The 16,818-nt window shown below is 35.1% G+C and overlaps 1 protein-coding gene across 7 annotated transcripts in view; it reads left to right on the top strand.

Annotated features, from left to right (window-relative positions):
- Liprin-gamma (liprin protein kazrin) overlaps positions 1–16,818 on the top strand; it is a 512,121-nt gene that overhangs the window by 251,716 nt on the left and 243,587 nt on the right. The window contains exon 1 of one of the 7 annotated variants that reach the window (XM_067776679.1): positions 13,888–14,679. The exons of the other annotated variants lie outside the window; for them this stretch is intronic. The gene's annotated coding sequence lies outside the window, so the exon portion shown is untranslated. Of the gene's footprint in view, positions 1–13,887; positions 14,680–16,818 lie in introns of those variants that run through there. 7 annotated transcript variants of the gene reach the window in all.

Below are 16,818 nucleotides of genomic sequence, written 5' to 3'. Positions count from 1 at the left end.
CAAATAATGTGTATTGGTATACGCTTTTGACAATTCGGAAGGAACTGCCTTTTCAAAATCGAATCTAGTATTGTCCTGCGATGTACATATGTAGCTTTTCCTGGAGGTAGTTCGAATATATGGCTTCTATAGTGATTACCTCCTCGGAGATTTGCGTTGTATAAGGAATTGTCCCAACGGTAGTATGATTGCTTCAATATTTCTGGAATGAACGAAGGCAGTGAAAAGTTAAAAACATGCCGTAGGTAGCTTAATGTCCAATCATCATCATTATCTTCTTCTTCTTCTTTAAGGACGAAGAGGCACTTCCGGAAGATTTCTGGTAAGATGATGATGAACTTTTTTGGAAATCAGCATTATTAAGGTACATCATATGACCTCGCCGAAACTTCTGGTTATTAGGTTTTAGGCATATTTTACAGCAGGCATTCCCACCTCGGGCATTTTTAAGCCCCATCACCCTCTGAGTACCACATCGTCAAAGTATGTATAGCTGGGCCATGTGAGCTCAGCTTTGAAGGCTTCCTCAAATTATGTGGTGGGGATGGTTATGGGAAAATTATATGTTTTCGGTTTGCTTCCTGTCTGATACTTCGTCGTTTGATGGTGAATGAAGACAAAACGAAGTACCTGCTCTCATCGAGCAAAGAGTAAGCGCATATGCGCCTTGGCAATCATAATTTCGAAATAGTAAAAGACTTCTTTATTTGGGAACCAGCATCAACACCAACAACAACATCAGCTCTGAAATCCAGCGAAGAACCAATCTTGCCAATAAATGTTACTTTGGACTAGGTAGGCAATTGAAAAGTAAAGTCCTCTCTCGGCGAACGAAAATCATACTCTACAAGTCACTTATCGTACCCGTCCTGCTTAATGGGACAGAAGCATGGACCATGACAACAGCAGATGAAGCGGCTCTGGGAGATTAGAGAGAAAAATTCTTCGAAAATTTATGGACCTCTACGCGTTGGCGATGGCGAGTACCGAATAAAATTTAACGATGAGCTCTACGAGCTATACGCAAACATCAACATAGTCCAGCGAATTAAAACGCAGCGGATGCGCTGGCTAGACCCTGTTATACGAATGAAAGATGACGCTCCGACCAAGAAAGTGTTTCCATCGGAACCCGCCTATGAAAGCAGAGGTAGAGGATGGCCCCACTCCGTTGGAACGACCAGGTGGAAAATGATTTAAACTCCCTTGGTGTGACCGATTGGCGCCGGTTGGCAGAGAGAAGGAGCGACTGGCGCGACTTGTTGGATGGCCATAACCGTTTGTACGGTTAAGCGCCAATTAAGCAAGTAAGTAAGATATTTCGTCGTTTGGTCTTGTTCACCGAAGGATGCAATATCTATCGAAAAGCTGCCAAAAAATCAACTAACTCTAAAGTGGACAATTTTATCTTGTTCGGAACTACAGAATTGGTAATGCAGCGTGGACAATTGTCATCGCCTAGAATATTGCCATGTTAAATTGGCATGTTCGAATCATATAAAAGAGCTAAATGTGTAGTACAAGTAGTAAAACTAGTAGTGGTTGCGAATGTTCTAGAAGCGCACTAGTTTTGAACATACGTTTTATACCAAATAGAAAGGATTTTCAATGACAAGTAAAACAAGTAAGAAAGGCTAAGTTCGGGTGTAACCGAACATTACATACTCAGTTGAGAGCTGTGGAGACAAAGTAAGGGAAAATCACCATGTTGTAAAAAGAACCTAGGGTAACCCTGGCATGTGTTTGTATGACATGTGTATCAAATGGAAGGTATTAAAGAGTATTTTAAAGGAAGTGGGCCATAGTTCTATAGATGGACGCCATTTAGGGATATCGCCATAAAGGTGGACCAGGCCTGACTCTAGAATTTGTTTGTACAATATGGGTATCAAATGAAATGTGTTAATGATAATTTTAAAAGGGAGTGGGCCTTAGTTCTATAGGTGGATGCCTTTTCGAGATATCGCCATAAAGGTGGGCCAGGGGTGACTTTTTTTGTACGATATTGGTATCAAATGAAATGTGTTAATGATAATTTTAAAAGGGAGTGGGCCTTAGTTATATATGTGGACGCATTTTCGAGATATCGCCATAAACGTGGACCAGGGGTGACTCTAGAATGTGTTTGTACGATATAGGTATCAAATTAAAGGTATTAATGAGGGTTTTAAAAGGGAGTGGCCCTTAGTTGTATATGTGAAGGCGTTTTCGAGATATCGACCAAAATGTGGACCAGGGTGATCCAGAACATCATCTGTCGGGTACCGCTAGTTTATTTATATATGTAATACCACGAACAGTATTCCTTCCAAGATTCCAAGGGCTTTTGATTTCGCCCTGCAAAACTTTTTCATTTTCTTCTACTTAATATGGTTGGTGTCACACCCATTTTACCAAGTTTTTTTCTAAAGTTATATTTTGCGTCAATAGACCAATACAATTACCATGTTTCATCCATTTTTTCGTATTTGGTATATAATTATGGCATTTTTTTTCATTTTTCGTAATTTTCGATATCGAAAAAGTGGGCGTGTTCATAGTCGGATTTCGTTCATTTTTTATACCAAGATAAAGTGAGTTTAGGTAAGTATGTGAACTAAGTTCAGTAAAGATATGTCGATTTTTGCTCTAGTTATCGTGTTAACGGCCATGCGGAAGGACAGACGGAAGACTGTGTATAAAAACTGGGCGTGGCTTCAACCGATTTCGCCCATTTTCACAGAAAACAGTTATTGTCATAAAATCTATGCCCCTACCAAATTTCAAAAGGATTGGTAAATTTTTGTTCGACTTATGGCATTTAAAGTATTCTAGACAAATTAAATCGAAAAGGGCGGAGCCACGTCCATTTTTAAAATTTTCTTTTATTTTTGTATTCTGTTGCACCATATCATTACTGGAGTTGAATGTTGACATAAGTTACTTATATACTGTGAAGATATTAAATTTTTTGTTAAAATTTTACTTTAAAAAAAAGTTTTTTTAAAAGTGGGTGTGGTCCTTCTCCGATTTTGGTAATTTTTATTAAGCATACATATAGTAATAGGAGTAACGTTCCTGCCAAATTTCATCATGATATCTTCAACGACTGCCAAACTACAGCTTGCAAAACTTCTAAATTACCTTCTTTTAAAAGTGGGCGGTGCCACGCCCATTGTCAAAAATTTTACTAGTTTTCTATTCTGCGTCATAAGTTCAATTCACCTACCAAATTTCATCGCTTAATCCGTATTTGGTAATGAATTATTGCAATTTTCGATTTTTCGAATTTCATCAAGATACCTCGAAATTTACTCAAGTTATCGTGTTAACGGGCAGACGGACGGACGGACGGACATGGCTCAATCGAATTGTTTTTCGATACTGATGATTTTGATATATGGAAGTATATATCTATCTCGATTCCTTTATATATGTACAACCAACCGTTATCCAATCAAAGTTAATATACTCTGTGAGCTCAACTGAGTATAAAAACATCTAAGAACAAGTATTGTTGACAAAATCTAAGGATATTTTGTTGCAATTAACCGTTGGCACTTTCTCTCAATAACAAAAGTTTTCACATGTATGTGTGTACGAAGTGTTACCAAAATTGATAAGAAATGACAAACATAAATTATTTGATGACACCTTTGAATGAAAATTTTATCGCGCAATGAGTTTCCACATTAGAATGACGTAAGGGCTCAAATTGAAATTGTTGCTGAAATTAGAATTTGAGCGGTATATATAAAGGCATAATGTATTCTATGATCTGAAATTTTTGTGGCCTGAAAGCCAACAACAAAGATATGATGACTTGATATTTTGATAATATGTTGTACGCAATAAATTATTCATTTTGTTATATAACTGTATTGCAAAATATATACACGATTAGAAATTTTGGACTTAACTTTAAAACATTCATCGGAAACTTGTATGTGCATTCGGTTGTAAAACAAAACCCATGAACTTGAACATGGTGTTGGAAATTTTAAAAATATCTAGCAGACCCATCAGACGTTGTTCTGCCCTAAATTTGGTTTATCTGCATATAGTTTAATAAGATTTTTCCTTCTAACTCTGCCCTCAACCCTCTACACTTTTTCCTAATCTTTGTATTCACTCCTCCCTCCGTATTTTTCGCTTCATCTATCTCCATCTTCGTCTCATTCTATCTCTTTCTCGGTCTCCTTCCTTCTTTTCTCTTCTCTCAAGCTTTTCTCATTCTTCTTCATATGTTATTGCCAGTCCCAGAGGGTGGTATGTATTTTGTTCCAGTCCCATTCCGGGTCTCAGTCCCAGTCCCACTCCGAGTCTCAGTTTCAGTCTCAGTCCCAGTCCTAGTCCTTATCCCAGTCCCAGTCCGTGTCTGGTCTACTTCCCGTGAAAAAGCATCGTAAATAATAATACAGGCAAATTTATATACCAAATTTCAGGCAAATAGAATAGGACTTATGTAAATAGGTATGTTGGGTATTATTAATTCATGTCTTTATTTCGGCTTCGCATGCATATTTATCAGTTTTGCCAGGTTGATGCGACTAAATCGCATATCATAATGAAAATTACTATAAAGCAAAAGCTTTCATTTGATATCCATAATACACACACATTATAGGGGTATCCTGATCCATGTTTCGGGATATACCCGAGACCCTATTCACCCAGCGGTGTAAAACTTACTCTTTACTAAAGCACTCATCAGCAGCTTCAATTTGATACCCATAATGTAAAAACAATATCTAGGCGTTTACGGACCCACGTTTTGGCCTATATCTCGAGATCCTAGTCACCAATAGGTATGAAAACTACCCTGTACTAAGGCACTCATCAACAGCTTCAATTTGGTATCCATAATGTAAAAACAATATCTAGGCGTTTACGGGCCCACGTTTTGGCCTATATCTCGAGACCCTAGTCACCCAGGGGTATGAAAATTACCTTCTACTAAAGCACTCATCAACAGCTTTCATTTGTTATCCATATTCTATAAACACATTCCAGGGGTCACCACGTTTTGGCCTATATCTCGATACCCTAGTCACCCAGGGGTATGGAAATTACCCTCTACTAAAGCACTCATCAACAGCTTTCATTTGTTATCCATATTCTATAAACATATATAAATTTTAGGGGTACCAGGTCCACGTTTTGGCCTATATATCGAGACCCTGTGCGTCGATCCTGAATTTTCTTTGCTATAAACCTCGCGGAGCCCGAGACCTTTCCTACGAATGGAAAACCGTGGAGTGCTTTCGTGCTTTCGGTTAGTGCTTTCTGGAGTTATAGCGTCAGGAAGGAAAACCCGACTTATTTTTATATTAGCCGTGTTCTTTTTTACACGTAAACGTCTATACGCTTAAACTTTATATGGACCGCAAAGCGTCAAACTGAAATTGCTGCGCATAAAATGTGTACTACTTAATTTCAATACGCATTATACTCAGACGTAACTGAAATATGTGTTTTTGTTTCACCCTCTACACTAATTCTATGTATTCTATGTGTATCCACAATTCATCGCAACTGATTCAGCTATACGTTATACCCTATGGCCATCAGAGGGTTGTGTCTCCGCTTTTCGGTAGCTAGTTATTTAACCACTGCCGCTAGATGGGTCTCCTAAGCATTATCTAAACGAGGATAGGCGTTTTCTTTTACGCGCAAACGTAAACGTATACGCATGTATAAAAAGACACGGCTATTATAGATTAATTGTGAAAATTGTTTAAAATTTTACAGAGAATTTCGGTTCAAAACCATGCCTCCATCCTCTGATTTTTTAATTTTCTTTTTTAATTGCAGTTGCTGATTTCTCTGCTTTAAAATCCGAGCCATATAATATTTTTCATAAAGGCGGGTTTAATCTAAACTTTACGCAAAACCTGGTTTAATCATAAATTATCTTGTAGATTCAGGCTCAGACTTTTAACCGTCTAAAATTAATTCTTCTTAAAGAATTGTGTAGGAATGTTTCCAATGAAATGGTCGTAAGATGATTCCAACTCAAAAAGCTGCCCTGGGATTTACATACATGGACACCTATATCAAAACGGCGATTTACACGAAACTACCCATATTGGCTTTGCCTTTAAATTGTATATCGTCACAGGTTCTCAGAAAGCAGTGTCTTTAACTTGAACCCCAAATGGTGACTTTATAAATTACTTAAAGATGTTTATTATAACCAGTAAGGACGTCATGCGGTGGCTTCTAAGTCATTGCAAATTAAATATACGTACTCTGTTCCCTCCATATAAAATCTATTTAAGGTAAGCCAAGTATGCGACTGAGCTATTATGCATTAAATAACAAATACATATTTGTGTATCTGTTTCTTTAAAGTACTCAGTCACTAAATAATAAAAATTGTTAATAAAAAATTTAAAATCAAGATATATCATATATTATGAAAGTATTTTTGTTATAAATAATTTATTTCAAATTTATAGCACCGAAAGTATTAATATTACATCTAAAGTGTTGTATTCTTTGCATTTCATTACAGCCATAAAATAAATCCATTAGCGTAGAGCATGATAATCAGGTGTGCCAATTACATTACATATTTGTATGTAAATTACTTTTTCCTATTTATCTATGCAAAGCTTCATATAAACATAGAGCATTCCATGGAAAATAGTAAATGTTGGCCAATTTTTGAAATGCTCTCCTTATTCATTTTCATAGCCAATATATTTTGAAAACATCACAACTCAATGTACGAAAAAGGAGGAGATTAAGCTAAATACTAGAAGTTTTCTACGACTTATCTTAATTGCTTCCTTGAGATCTGGCAGCTCTGCCGCCCCTAATAGCTGGAGCCTTGATATGGATACGAACACAGATCGCGCTCAACCGTTTCTTCCTGCATCTCGCACTTGCTACACCTGCTGTTACTGACGAGGCCTTAATTATAAGCATGTGACGCTAGAAGGCAGTGTCCCGTTAGTATGTCTATTTTGAGCCTTAAATCTTCTCTCTTCAGAGACATGAGCCACTTTGTGTGTCTAATATCGAACGCTTTGCACATGATCTTAAAAAATTTGCAGCCACGCGCAAATCCAGTATAGATGTATGGTCCGGCTTAAGCGAAGATTTTCCAATACTTCTTAGCATTCCAGACTGCACCTTAAGCACGCTTCCTGCAGAATTTTTGCTGCTTTCTTCACGGCTATAATTTCCACCTGAAAGGCGCTACAATGATCTGACAGCCTGTATGATATACATGTTTCTGAATCGACACAGTAAACAGCAGACCAACCCCTTCCATTAATTTTTAACCATCCGTATACACATGTATAGTACGTTCTGCCATTGTGACCCCAAGATCTCTTTCGAAGCTCAGGTCCGGGTCCATGATCTCTGTTTGCCTGATGTTAGATGGTGCTATACTGTTATGGCCATAAGGCCTGCCCTCAAATTGCCCCGAGCTTACAGCCTCGTTGCAGTGGCTTACCCGATATTTTTGGCCACGAGGTTTGCAGGCATGAAGTGTAGAATGGCATGCAATGCAGCTATCCGGGTAACTTTCAAGGCTCCCGCTACGCTAATCATTGATAATCTGCATGGCTGTCCACCAAAAACCTGATCCATAAGCCATATAATGTATTTTTTATACTACCTTATTTAAACGCCTTAAGTAAGGCTTATCCTGAGTGTGTTATACGCCTTATATAAAAGGTCGTAGTAGAGAAATTTGTTTCTTAAAAATAAGGCCTTACGACAGCCTATTATATTTATATAAGTATTAGAATACGACCGTTATAATTTTACAAATAGTATATAGTAATTCCTTATGTAAGATATAAGCCTTATACACAACGGTATCTACCAGATAAACCTCGTGCCTAATAATTAAAGAAATATAAGAGTATTTTAAGGAATACGCCATACAACTAATATTCCTTATAGAATTAAGGCCTGATCTCATAAGTCTTTTCACGCTATAGGTCTTATATAAGGTTCAAATATTTTGGTGGGTATGTACAAAGGTGACGAATAAAAGTGACACTAAGTGATACTCACAGCACTAGTCTGATGCTAAGTAAATGAAGCCACAACAACAATAAAGCAAGCAGTCACTTGTATCTACATAAACGAATCAATCATTATGTCTACACATATGTACGTACACGCAGAGGTGAGAGACGCACAAACACATGCATATATCTGGGATACTCCCGAAAGTATGCAATAATTTGTGCAAGTATCACTCACATATACACGCGCATGGGCTATGAGAGAAGCTATAAAATCGTGCATCTTTAGTTATAGCTGAGAAATTTATAGCTGATAACTAACTAGTAAATTCTAGAAATAGAAGCGCCTAGAAATATGTCAACGAGGAAACCAAACAGGCAGCAACAGTGGAGGCACGACAATCAGTTTGATTTCAGCAAGCTATCAGTTGCGAAGTATAAGTGTTCTTTTCAAGTAGTCTAATAAAGACCATTTTTGCATTATTCAATATTGGAGTAAATTATTCAACAGTTTAGTGATTCGAACGTTAACAGAAGATTTGGAATAAGCGGAATTTCAGTAAATTTGTTACAATATATATGTGCAACTACATATATAAACATATAGTGAAATTGCTCACATTTTATACCCAGCTGTACTCGTACACAGGGCATTATAACTTCGAGTGGATAACGGTTGGTTGTACAGGTATAAAGGAATCGATATAGATATCAAAATCACCAGTATCGAACAAAATTGCATTAAGCCATGTCCGTCTGTCCGTGCGTTAACACGATAACTTGAGCAAATATTGAGATATCTTCACCAAATTTGAAAAAGATTGGTATTGAGTATGAACGAAATCGAACGATGACCACACCCCCTTTTTCGATATGGAAAATTTACAAAAATGGAAAAAGTGGAATAATTCATAAACGAATACCGCTAGGCTAATGAAAATTGGTATGTGAATTGGTCTTATAAAGCAAAATATAAATTCCGAAAAATTTTGAAATATGGGCGTGGCCGCCACCCACATTTATAAGAAGAAAATTTAGAAGTTTAACAAGCCGTAAATCAAAAGCGTTAAAGATATTACATTGCAGAAACACTATCCTTGCCAAATTATATGGACTGAGTGAAGATAATCAAAATCGGGTAAAGACCACGCCCACTCATACTAAAGGCCTTATAACGCTATTAACCACACAAAGCAAACAACAACAGTGTATCAAGTGCACAGCTGGGTATGTCATATTCGGTTTCCCCCAAACTTAAAATCTCTCATTTGTTATTTATTAAGCTGATGATATTTTTCGCTTGAGTATTATACAGAGGTCTTATTAACTAACGAAAATATCATAAAAACTTATATACCCTGCAAAAATCGTTGGATCATGTGGTCCACTGGAGTACTTACCATTATACTCCACTGTAATGCAGCAATGGACCAACTCATATTTAACACGAACACATTGTAAGCCGATCATTGCTCGTTTTTAACGATTGTAATCACTACACGATGTTTATTGGACTGTGGGTACTTCATGGATTACTCTGATGTAATGCGAAGCTGGAGTAGATGGTCCAGTCCTAGGACATCGCAATGTTAATTTGACCATATTTTTTGTATGAATTGTGGTTAATTTTGGAGTACTCGGTTGGTCCATAGCGAGTACTCCATACATGTATGCATGGAGTACTCGCGATTTTTGCAGGGTAATGGCACCCTACCAATAATACACACATACACATGTATTTATGTATGTATGTATGAAAAGTAAAGAAAAAATTTACCAATTTATTAACTAGCTGACGGTATACTAAGTACGTGAAGCACAAAATCTCGATCGCGTTCAAGAAATAAAAAGAAACAAAAAAAAAATTTAAATAAAAAATTCTGTCAAAAATAATATTTAGAACAAACTCGCAAAAAAGTCAACACATTTCCTTTTGATTAAATTAAGTAGCGTAAGAAATGATAAACTCAAGCATGAATTAGTTTGCGCCAAAAAGCCGCGAGCAATGTACGAGCATTAGCGACCTCGCAAATGGGTGAAAACAGCAAAAACGAGCAAAGGTTGACAAGCTTGAAAAAGGGCTCTAAAAATGCCTGCAGCATATAAATGCACTTGGCGAGGATATACATACATATTTACATATACAAAATGGGTGTTGGTCAGCAGCATCGAGTGCTAACATCAGGGCGAGACAATTATAGTTTGCTACAGGAGTGTTTGTAATGGCAGGATATAGTAAACAGGTTGATATGAAAAGTAAAATAAAGTAAACAAATAATGAAATAAATGTTTTTACATGCATACATACATAGTACAAAGCAGTTTAATGCATTGTCGACAGCTGTGAGGTACAAGATGTTGCATATTTTAGTGCGCATGCGAAAATTTGTAGAAGGTGTGAGATATAGTTTTTGAGAGAGCGAGGGTTCACAATTGTTTTTGTTTTTTTTGTTGTGACTTGAAGAGTGCTGCGCTGAGCTACAGGTGTACAAATATTAATAATTTATCATAGATAGAAAGAGAACAAGAGCAACAATTGAAAATGGTTTAGGTGAGCAGTGTGAGAATTGAGGGTGCACTTGCGCCGCAAAACAAAGAAGAAAAAGATTCGTCAAACAATTTTGTGAGGAAATCATATATATGAGTAATTGAGAGATTTTTAAATTTCGAATACAAAAAATCATCTTATTATTTAGCAAAAGAGGGAATTTGTAATTCTTGGAAACATACTTTAATAATAGAAATCATTATTAAGCGTAAGAAGATTATTGAAACAAATGCTATAAAATATGCTTTATATGTAAGTAAGCTAAAATTTTCTAACATTAAGTTTTCTATTGGAGCTTGGAATTAACATAATCAGGGTTAGAATTTAAAGGCAACAAAAATTTGCATATAGGCAAAAAGAGTTTTAAAAAAGGCAAAAAAAGGCATTTATTTTTAAATTTTTTAAATACACAGCGTTACGTACCGATAAATATTTTTAAAATATACATATACAGAGGTTGACTGTGATTTTTCACTCTTGCTATCCTAGTAGCACAATGCCAATAAGTGCATTTTAAAATTTTCGGGTAATAACCTCATGCGATTATCGCGAAGCATTGATTTGAATGAACTAAAACTCCTCTCGACATCCACAGAGACTAATGGTGCCCAATTCAAAAACTCCACCTCATTTGTAGTTATATTTACTCGTCATGCTACCGACTTTTCACCATTTACAATCCCGGGAATTTTTTTTTATCAATTGCCGACCTTGATTCGCTTGAAATACCATATTAAATTTTTCCAATATTGCTGTAGCTACTGGCCCTCTGGCCTGTTTTAAGTTGTTTTATATATTCTGCAGCGCTTCAAATACATTATTTATTGGCTGACCTAAATATTAATTATTAAATTACCAATCTTAGTATATACTAGCCTAATCCACTACTAATTCGTAAACCGTGCATTTTTCAACTAAACATTCATGTAATTTCGTTTTAATTTCAATATTTAAAGGAGAAAATCGGTATAAATCTACGTTCTAAAATCCAACTTTTAAGTAATTTAAAATCGTCCTGAAATAAAAATGTGTTCTGCACTTGCAAATATTGAAATTAAAATGATTTTATATAAATAGTCCGCAATAAAATGCATGGTAAATATAAAAATACAAGAATAAGGCAAAGCACCTAGAAAAGGCGGAAAAAGGAGATACAATCAAAAAAGGCACAAAAAAGGCAAAATAAAAATTTATATTTTTAATAAAAAAGATGTCAAACGCGTAATTCTTGATTTTATATACAGATAGGACCAAGCATAATATGAACATAATATGCAGCTCCAAGGCTGGTCATAACCTCTCTTACGGTAGCTCTACCTAACCTATCCTAACCTAACCTGCTACTCTTTCAATCTTAACAAATAGTAAATAGTAAAGATCAAAGCCACTACACTTGGGCCTTTATCGAATTTTTAAGTCTGCTGAAATTTACTTAAGCTTGGCTGAAGTTTACTTAAGCTTGTTTGGAAGAGTGTGAATTTCATTTTCAGATTTTTGATGCTTAAGAAATACCTTAACTACGCAGCATACTCGAATGAAAAGCTATCATTGCGATTAGGTCAAATTGTCTTATTTAAACCTCAAGTGATTTGACACTATATTACTGAACATTTTTCATCTCAATTAACGAGCAAAGTTGGTCGTGCCACGACCCAGCCAAAAAGTTCTTCATATTCGTTATAAGTACGAGGTTATTTCGTTTGATTAAAAATTATTTTGGAAATGTGGGCAGTGAAATTCCCCTCAGCCCTTTCTGCAACTATTTTAAATAGGTATCCAAAACTTTTGTGATATTATTAAGGATAAAGGGGAGAAGGGAAAAATAGCGGAGAGAAAAAAAATTTAAATGGGGTGGTTGAAAATTATGGAGGGTAAGGAAGAAAAATTAAAGCAAAGATTTGGGGGAAAAAAGAGAGATCTTTTAAAATAGAAGGTCAGAATTTGGACGAAATTGGGTATATGAATCTGGAATAATAAATTGGCATGCAACTTTTGTAAACTGGGTTAAACAGTTATAGCATAAGGGGAAAGGTAAGGAGAAGTGAAGAGAAAGTGTATAGAAACAGGGAGGAGAATGGTTAAGGAAAGCGATAGTGGGAAAATCGAAAGCAAAGGAGAAATTCGGCGACAAAGAAGTATAGAAAGAAGAAGTTGAAGGAGAAGTTAATAACCTCAGGAAATGTTACAGAACGGTGAAAAGAAAAGGAAAAGAATGTTAGGAGTGGAAGTGGAAATATAAGAACTTCATGTAAAGAAAGGGTGGGGCTTAAAATAGGTGATATAGAGGGATCAGAGACAAGAAGCTGGAGAGCAAAAGTGCTCAGGCAAGGCGAAGAGAAAGAGGGCCAGAATGATAGTAAAATTAAAGGGAGAGAGAGAAAAATAAATGTGGTAAATAATGAAGGTAGTAAAAGAAATATAGATGGAATAAAATAAAAAATAGGAAGGGGCGGGAAATACTGAAATGAGGATTAAAAGTTAGAGGGTAAGGAAAAAGGAGAGTAAGATGTGGGTGGAGAACGAGAGGATCAATAATAAAGATAAGAACGGAGCAATTGGATAGAAATCGGCAGAGGAAAATATTTTCCAACTCAGCAGCAAGGGCATTGTTAAGCGCAGTACAAAGTTTTATAGCTTCACAACTTCTCCAATCTTATTGTTAGCCTCACTACTCCAGGCGAAACTTGTCACAAATACGAAAAAAGCACCATTGATGTTCTAGCCCGATCATCTCTGAAACGATTTGACATGACAACGTCTAACCATAAAAGTCTGCTGTTTGCCACTTGGTACAGGCATACCTACCGCGTGAATATTTTGTGCCCCTTAACTTGCTGGGGGATAAATAAAGAGATCTAGTTGTTTGTTGGAATCTCCCCGATTCCATGAGCAAATATGTTAACACATCACAAAGAGGACCTGTAACTGTTCGAATATGTAATGATTTAAAGTCTTAAGTCTTACAAATTTGTGTTCTTAAAAAGTAATTCAACATATTTTTATACCTATTTTTTAAACTTAAATAAACTTTTTATTCAAATTATTTTTAAACCACTGTTTTTTGGGATATTTTCCCTCCTATATCTACTCACTTTCAATCTTCCACCTTATACCATAAACATCTGTGGATAATATTCTCTCGCTCTAAGTTACTCCAATTCACACTCTTCTCTCTTATTGCAAAAGCTCTCTCATTTCGCTCAACCTCTCCCTTTTTGATGACGTCAAAGCTTCGACGATTTCATTATGCTCGGCTCTATCTGCGACATTTCGCACTTTAAACAAAACTTTAATGCCAAGGACTCTGACTGCCATAAGTAAAATGTATCCTTTAGTACATTGTCGGATATTCAGAAAGAGAGTTGCTTTAATCGGAAAGTCCCGCTAGTGTGTTGTAAATATAAAGAAACGTATATATACATATATTTATATACATACATACATATAGCAATAAACATACAAACAAAAATATATTTAGTGCTTTTTTAACTACAGCTTGAAATACTAAAAAATTTAAATTTTGGTTAGTAAATTATTTATGTGAAAGAGGAAATGTGGAAAAAATTAATATCTTAAAAAAAGTGTTAAAGTGAAGAAATTACGCTAAAAGTTAGATAGAAAAAGAAACAATTATCGACGCTTCAATAAAGATATTATTTGGAAAGGTTTTGTTTTTGGAATAATTGATGAAATAGTAGTTCCAGGGTTGAATATTGAAATTGCGCGTTTTAAAAATTGTTTACTTAAATCAAATAATGCTTTTATTGTGATTTTTGACCAAGGTTGTCTGAGTGTTTGTGTTTATACTTAATATACATAAATACTTATTTAATGCAAGCACTGCAATCTAATTAATTTTAACCTGGAATCAAATTATATTAAGCTACTAAAAACAATTTAAAAAAAAAAATAAATATTTAGAAAAAAAAAATTTAAACAAGTGAAATTGTGTAGTGCAAAATTCGCCCAAAGAGTGTGTATGTTCACAGTGAGAACAAACCGCCCACGCGAAGAAAAAATGTTCAAAATTTCATGCCATAAAAGGAAAGCACAAAATAAATTCGAGAGCAAATAAATGCGCAGCAGGAGACATTTTACATGTACGGCAGGGGGTGTTTATTCTATATACATACGTACATATATGCACCGCTATTGAAGAATGTAAGCAAATCAAATAATCCTGACTGTGTTCATGGTCGTTGGTAATTGTGTTTATGTGTTCAGTTGTGTCAATTTATATGTAAAAGTGTAAATATGTAAGCAAAAATTGTCCACATGAACCGATATGTATGTGTTTATTTGTTTTTTGGTATATTCCTTTATTTCGTATTTCATTCACGAATTTTCGCTATTTCTTTTATTTATTTGCAACCGTTCTGCTATGATGTATTTACATTAGGCTGGGTCAGAAAAAAAATTGCAGAAAAACGCACTTAAATTTGATTGCATTTTTTGTTGAGTGGATCTCCGAACACAGTTTTACTTTATTTTGCGCCTTCTAAAAACCACCCCATTTGAGTTTTCTATCTCAATTAGTTTAATGGGCACCTGATTTTTAAAACTGATATGTCATTATTTTGATATTGTTGTTGTTGTTTTAGCAAACCTAGTAGTGTTTTTAAAGTTTGTTGAAAGAAGAAGCATACTTTAAGGGAATGTGGATCTCTAGGCAAGTAATGACTATGTGAAATCGAGCACACAATTTTATTTGAAGAAAATATTGAGTTTATAAAGACCAAGAAGTGAACATATTATACAGTATCCCTAACGTAACGGGTAAAAGTTATTTTAAAAATATTTTTTTTACATTCCTTATATTAGTTTCGATTTATGTTTTTGTGTCATCATTTCTATACAAAATTAGAGACTATTGCAACCAATTTTTGAGTAAATTTCTGTAGAGGTAGAGTCCTGAAACTTTGAACACATATCAGAAAAGGATGAAAATTTGACATTAAAGACGGAAACCTTTTCTCAGTGGTCCAGAGCAGTGAAAGTTCTAAAAAACGTCAAACTTTAAAATTTTGCTTTCCAGGAACTTTTCGATAACTCAGAGATCTGAAACTTTGAACGAAGATTGAAGCTTTATACGGTTGTAATATTTAAGACAAAACAGTTTTTTAGTTGAGACAGGAATCAAGACATCAATAGATATTAATTACAAAATGTGAAATTTTGCAGCTGCTGCAACAAAAAGGAAACAAGTTTTGGCTAGGGAACTGTGAAAATTCCAAAATATTGTACGAAATTAGAGGAGCTTTAAGGAGCTTTCCGATAACACAGAGGCCTGAAACTTTGGTCTTGTTAAGCTTATAGTATTAGAGATAAAAAAGCTGTTTATATTAGACAGGGATCGAGATATTTATATATATTTACAAAGCCTATTTACAACATGTGGAATCTTGCACCCCTTTTTGTGTAACTTTCCGTAGAGCTAGATTCTTGAGAAGAAAACATTGGGCTATATTAGGTTGAAATATTTAGCATAAATGTATTTTCTAGATGAAACAGCGATCGAGATATTTAGAAAGTCCATTTACAACATGTGTAATCATTCGACCGCCATTTGAGTAACTTCCCCTAGAGCTAGATTTTTTAAACTAATAGTATATTTCAGAACCCCATAGCAATACAACATAGCTGGTTGGTCCAGGGATTGTGAAAATTTAAAAATCGTCCGAACTTGGAAATTTTGTTTTCGCGTTTTAAGAAACTTCCAGATAACCCAGAGTGCTGAAACTTTGAACGAAACATCGGGCTTTCTTAGGTTGTAATGTTTAAGATAAAAGAATCTTCTAAATGAGACAAGTGTCGAGCTATTTAGTATTATTAAAAGTTTCATATAGAATCGTGGAATCGTGCGATCGATTTTCAACTAAATACTTATTGAGCTAGAAACACGAAACCTTACACATAGTTAAGGTCACCTTGACAAAGCAACAAAAGGAGAAAATAAAAAGATAAACATTTTCTTAACACTTCCTTTATATAAGTGGACCAGAAAAAAGCGAAAAATGTCTCTTTAAACAAAGTTATAATCTTGTTGAACTTTGATATCCAAAATTTAACATATCATGAGGAGCAAAAATATTAAAGTGGAGCGCACATTGCCGCACTTAGATTGAAATTGAAACGAAAATTGATTTATTGCACTCGACATTTATGTTTTTGTTCCTCATAGATTTTATAATGATAATGTTGAAATTTTAATATCAAAGTTCAACGCGATTAAAACTTTGTTTAAAGGGACATTTTTATTTCTTCTTGTCCATTTATATAAAGAAAGTATTTAACAGTTTT

Source organism: Eurosta solidaginis, chromosome 3 (assembly GCF_040869045.1).
Source record: "Eurosta solidaginis isolate ZX-2024a chromosome 3, ASM4086904v1, whole genome shotgun sequence".
Taxonomy (NCBI): domain Eukaryota; kingdom Metazoa; phylum Arthropoda; class Insecta; order Diptera; family Tephritidae; genus Eurosta; species Eurosta solidaginis.
This window is presented reverse-complemented; position numbering and strand designations above follow the sequence as displayed.